Raw genomic sequence first — 6,520 nt, 5'->3', positions numbered from 1 at the left:
AGATTATCTCTTTCTTTGAGTTGAGTAGAAACTGCTCTGTGATATGGGCAAAATATGTTTCAAACCACATAATTGGTCATAAATGAAGAAAAAATATGTCATTATAAGGGTATCGTTCTCTTTACGGCAAATAAAGGTAGAGAGGTTGACGATACAATGCAGACAAGAAATTGCACTTCTATTCTGAGTGGCTTTCTCAGATAATCTCTAGAGGCTTTACAAGAATTAAAAATTCTTAATAGCAACATCAAACTTCAGTTACTTTGGTTTAGATTTTAAAACAGAAATTGATTTAGCATTTTAGATCTCTAGTGGGGATTACTTCTGCATTCATGAAAGGTGTTGTTAGAGGCAGGCATACCATATGACCAATATGTGCTGATACAGGCAAAGATTTTTATAGTTTCCAGGAGGTCACAAAGATGCTTCTGTAACAACTGCAGGAATTGACCACCCCAATCTGTGAGAGTTGAGGATGGGAATTTAAATACATGGTTATTAGTGTAGAGAGCAGTTTGCACAAGTATCCTGGAACTGTCCTCATCTATTCTTTTCATTGTTATTGCTACTATTTTTATAGAGCCCCAGGTGTCCAGAGTACCTCAAAGGTGATGTGAAATACAATGAAACAAAACACCTCTTGCAAATTCAACCTTGTGGTTATGATTTCAAGTATCACATCTGTTCTAATTAGCTCATGAGCAGATATGGAGCCTTATGTAATAAAGTATCGTAGGAGTTAGTTACATTATTCTCAGTCTCACTAAAAATAACTGTACTTGACAGTTTGAGTAGCTTTTGTGAACACTGAATATTTTTAGGAGAACATGAAAATTAGAAGAGGCTTTCTAAATATTTCTTAGTAAAACTTACTTAACAAACAATAAGGAAAAAAGACACTTAGATAAAGATAGAATAAATAAATAAATAAATAGCTTGATATTCACATTTGGATGAAGCAATTCTCTCACATTGATAGAAAAAAAGCATAAATGTGGAGGATCTTAGGTGTTGGAATATTCAATTCTAATACATAGAATGCTCTATATTTATGAGAGAGAGGGGGAGGGGGGAAGAGAAGAAGGGGAAAAAGAAGAAGAAGAGGTAGAAGAAGAAAAAGAAGAAGGAAGGAAGAGGAGGAGGAGAAGAAAGAGGAGGAAGGGGAGGAGGAGGGGAAGAAGAAGAGGAAGAGAAGGAAGGAGGAAGAGCACAGAAGAAGAGGAAGAAGAGGTAGAAGAAGAAAAAGAAGAAGGAACGAAGAGGAGGAGGAGGAGAAAGAGGAGGAAGGGGAGGAGGAGGGGAAGAAGAAGAGGAAGAGGAGGAAGGAGGAAGAGTGCAGAAAATTATGGAAATAAAGAATTGATATCAGTAAGAATTAGAAAGAGAAATTTTACATTAACTTACCTTATAGGAGATGGAAACAGGACAATAATATTTAGTATATAAAATGTTATTTAAGCCTGATAATTTATAAAATAACTAATTAGACTATAATCACACTGAGGAGAGGGGCCCTAGTGATTTGCCAGCATAAAGTCCATCACAAAATAGGTAAAATTAGTGATTACTTAATGCTTGTCAAATAACATGGGGATAATAATTTGCTGCTTAAATCCCTGCAAATCTAGTTATCTTTAGATTAAGATTAAAGTTTCATGGTAAAGAATATTTTCAACAAATGGTGCTTGCACAACTGGACATCTGCATTCAAGAGAATGAAGCTGTACACTTACCTCACACTATATACAAAAATTAACTCAAAAATCAATCAAAGATCTAACTGTAAGAGCGAAAAGTATAAAACTCTTAGAAGGAAACAGGTGTTCTTCATCACCTTGGATTAGGCAATGGTTTCTTAAATGTGACACCAAGAGCAGAAGTAATAGAGTAAATAAAATAGATAAATTAGACTTCATCAAAATTCAAATCTTTTGTGTTTATAAGACATCATAAAGGAGGTGAAAAGGCAACCTACAGAATGGGAGAAAAATGTTGCTAGTAAAATATTTGATAAGGTACTTTTACCTAGAATATATGAAGAATATTTATAACTCAATTATTTTAAAAAGACAGATAATATAATTTTTAAATGTAGAAAGCATCTGAATAGACATTTCTCCAAAAAAGATAAACAAATGGATAGAACCCGTGGACATGGCAAACCAGGTTATCAAGTACAAGGCTGCAGTTGCCTGGGAGGCTGGAAAGCCTCTCTCCATAGAGTAGATAGAGGTGGCACCCCCAAAGGCTCATGAAGTTCAAATTGAGATTGTTGCCGCTGTGGTTTGCCACACTGACGCCTATACCCTGAGCAGAGCTGGTCCTGAGGGTTGTTTTCCGGTGATCTTGGGACATGAAGATGCTGGAATTGTGAAAAGTGTTGGTGAGGGAGTTACTAAGCTGAAGGCGGGTGACACTGTCATCTCACTTTACATCCCACAGTGTGGAGAATGCAAATTTTGTCTAAATCCTAAAACTAACCTTTGCCAGAAGATAAAGTCACACAAAGGAAAGGATTAATGCCAGATGGTACCAGCAGATTTACTTGCAAAGGAAAGATAATTTTACATTACATGGGAATCAGCATATTTTCTGAATACACAGTTGTGGCTGATATCTCTGTTGCCAAAATAGATCCTTTAGCACCTTTGGATAAAGTTGGCCTTCTAGGTTGTGGCATTTCAACTGGTTATGGTCCTGCTGTGAACACTGCCAAGCTGGAGCCTGGCTCTCTTTGTGCCATCTTTGGCCTGGGAGGAGTTAGATCGGGGGTTACCATGGGCTGTAAAGTGACTGGTGCATCCCAGATCATTGGTGTGGACATCAATAAAGATAAATTTGCAAGGGCCAAAGAACTTGGAGCTGCTGAATGCATTAGTCCTCAGGATTTTAGTAAACCCACCCAGGAAGTGCTCATTGAGATAATGAGCACTGATGGAGGAGTGGACTATTCCTTTGAATGTACTGGTAATGTGAAGGTCATGAGAGCAGCACTTGAGGCATGTCACCAGGGCTAGGGCACCAATGTGGTGGTTGGAGTAGCTGCTTCAGGTGAAGAAATTGCCGCTCATCCATTCCAGCTGGCAACAGGTCGCACATGGAAAGGCATTGCCTTTGGAGGATGGAAGAGTATAGAAAGTGTCCCAAAGTTGGTGTCTGAATATATGTCCCAAAAGATAAAAGCTGATGAGTTTATGACTCACAATCTGTCTTTTGATGAAATTAACAAAGCCTTTGAACTCATGCATTCTGGAAAGAGCATTCGAACTGTTGTCAAGATTTAATTCCAAAGAGAAAAATAACATCCATCTTGTCGTGATCTGATGGGAGCAGCCTAACAGGCAGGTAGAAGCTCCTCCAAGCTCACAGCCTCGCAGACCTTCAGCAGCTACTCCAGAGAATAGTGTGATGTGTGTAATTCATGAATTTCTGTAATCAAGGACAAGGATAATTTAGTCATGAACCTGTTCTCTGGACCATCCTCCACATAAATAATTGCTAGCTCATTAAGGAATATTTTAACATAATAAGAGTAATTTCTACCAAAAAAAAAAAGACATACAAATGGCCAATAAGCACAAAAAATGTGTCCAGGCTGGGTGCAGTGGCTTATGCCTGTGCTCCCAGCACTTTGGGAGGCCTAGGTGGGTGGATCCCCTGAGTTCAGGAATTCGAGACCAACCTGACCAACATGGAATAACCCTGTCTCTACTGAAAATACAAAATTAGCCAGGTGTGGTGGCGCATGCCTGTAATCCCAGATACTTGGGAGGCTGAGGCAGGAGAATTGCTTGAACTTGGGAGACAGAGATTGTGGTGAGCTGAGATTGTGCCATTGCACTCCAGCCTGGGCAACAAGAGCGAAATCCTGTCTCAAATAAATAAATAAATAAATAAATACAATTTAAAAAATGTGTCCAATATTATTAGCCATTAGGGAAATGCAAATCAAAACCACAATGAGATACTATCTCACATTCATTAGATTGACTAAAATTAAAAAGACAGATAATAACAAGTGTTGGTTAAGATGGGGAGAAAGTCTATTCCTCATATTGCTGGTGGGAATGTAAAATGGTGCAGCCACTTTGCAAAACTATCCAGAAATTCTTCCTAAGGTTAACATTTGAGTTAAAATAGAGTTAACATTTGACTCAGCAATTGTACCCCTAGGTATATACCTAAAAGGAATGAAAATATATGTCCACATGAAAACTTGGACATAAATGCGTATGGTGCCATTATTCATAATAGCAATATAGAGATAAATTCTCAGATATCCATCAATTTATGAATGAATAAATACAATGACACATATCCACACAATGGAATAGTATCTGGCAATAAAAAGGAAGTATTGCTACTTGCTACAACATGGATGAATCTCAAAACTTTGTACTAAGTGAAAGAAGCTATCACAAAAGACCATATATTATTGCATTTATAAGAAATGTCCAGAAGATCCAAATCTATAGAAACAGAAAGCAGATTAGTGTTTGCCTGATACTGGGGCGAAACAGAGAGTAACTGTTAAAGGATATGAAGTTTCTTTTTGGGGTCATGACAATCACCCCAAATATTCTAAATTGACTATGGTGATGTTGATACAACTCTGTAAATATACTAAAGACCATTGAATTGAATACTTTAAATGTGTGAACTGTACAGTATATGAATTATGTCTCAACTGTGCTATTCCAAAATAAAACAATGTAAATGTGTTTCAGATATTTCAATGACAGTCTGAATGGTCTTTTCCATGAGGAAAGAAAAACTAGATGCAAAGTATGAAGAGATTATCAAAAGATACCAACCTAAAAATAGAAATGTCATGACAACTGAATTGCTCTAGGGAAAGTTTGCAATTTTTTCAAAAAGTAACATCATCTAACATGTTAATTTATTCTCCTTATCAAATAGGTTTATGATATAAACAAAGGCAAGAAAAAAATGTTTTATGACATTAATCTGTCTTAGATAGGGTTTCATAAATTTTTCATTAACTATAAATAGGGCTGGCCAAATTGTTCAGAAGATGCAAAAAAGCATCTATCACCACTTGTAGAAAAAGTTCAAATGTAATGGTCTTCTGACTGGATCATAGAAATCATTTTAACATGCAATATGCATCATATTGGGAAACTTGGTGGAACTTAGGTGTCAAAACAAAAAAAAACAGGTTAGAAGAGCATAACAATAAGAACAGAAAAAATTACATAAATTGGATAAGGCCATAAGAAACACAGAGGGGATAATTATAAAAGTTGTATAGCACCACCCACTAGACCAAAAAAAAAAAAAAAAAGTCTAGCTGCTACTGGCAAGCTATGAAACACAATGAAGAAACATATTTTCCAACATACTCATATGCATGAAAGACAATAACACTATCCCATCTGTGGTCTGTTATGTCATATTGCAATGTTGTAGTTATTCTGGGTTTGGAGAGGGCTCCCTCAACAGATGTACCTACAACCTGTCCCACAACACATTCTCCTGAGGTAGAAGAAGTACATTAGAGCTCAAATGACATTATTTTTCATATACAGCCATACACTGGAAAAGAAACAACAGATTGAAGTGAGTGGAAATGGAGATGTTAGTAGGTGATGAGGACCCCAAAAATCACAAATTAACATTTATGTAATCATAAAGCATAATATAATGTAATCGGTTATAATATATTGATTGTACCTGACAACTGTGGACATTTTTATAGTTTTCAAAGCATTTCCAACTCCTTCATTAGATTCACTCTCGCCTAAAAAGCAAAGCTGAGCATTTTACAAATAACGCAAAGAAGGCTTAGAGAGTTCAATTATGCTTCTGATACTGGAGTAGGAGCACCCATGTATGAGGAATGATGCCAGTGGGAAATGCAATGCCATATGAGGAAAACGGAAAGATGAAGGATTTTCTTCGAGCTTTAATTCTGCATCAATACAGATAGAATCTTGTCTGGTTCAAGGGGTGTGTGTGTGTGTGTTTATTATATCATGAAATATAATTTATTGTTTAATAATAAATACATATGTATCACAATTCCAACTATTATATATATATATTCCAACATATACATATATATTTCTCCAATTCCATCACGAGCTCCCAAGTCGAAGCAGCATCGTCTCCTAAAGCAGAGCCTTGTTAATCTCTTTCCTTCATTCTTGCTGCTTCCCATTTCAGTCTCTTTCCCATGTAGCAGGCAGAATGATGTTCAACTTGTAAGTTAAACGAATGCACATCTCTGTTCAATATCATCCAATATCTTTCTATCTAACTCAGAGTCAAATCCAAAGTTCTTAAGATGACCTAAAGTTTTATACTGTATGGATCTCTAATAATGTTGTGACCTCTGCTCCTATCCCTCAGTCCTCTCCAACCTCCAATTATGATCCTCCAATATATCCTGAATGTTCCCACCTCGGTACCTTGTCACCGTTCCCTCTACCAAGGATACTCTTCCCCTCATATCCACGTGGTTCTCTACCTCACTTTATCTGAAATGCTTTCCCTGAGC

General features: G+C 36.8%; 1 pseudogene; it reads left to right on the top strand.

Moving 5' to 3' along the window:
• Positions 1–2,154: 2,154 nt before the first annotated feature.
• LOC101126688 (alcohol dehydrogenase class-3-like) lies at positions 2,155–3,284 on the top strand (annotated as a pseudogene).
• The last annotated feature ends 3,236 nt before the right edge of the window (positions 3,285–6,520 follow it).

This window comes from Gorilla gorilla, chromosome 1 (assembly GCF_029281585.2).
Source record: "Gorilla gorilla gorilla isolate KB3781 chromosome 1, NHGRI_mGorGor1-v2.1_pri, whole genome shotgun sequence".
Lineage (NCBI taxonomy): Eukaryota > Metazoa > Chordata > Mammalia > Primates > Hominidae > Gorilla > Gorilla gorilla.
Note: the sequence above shows the minus strand (reverse complement) of the source record. Positions and strands in the feature narration are given on the sequence as shown.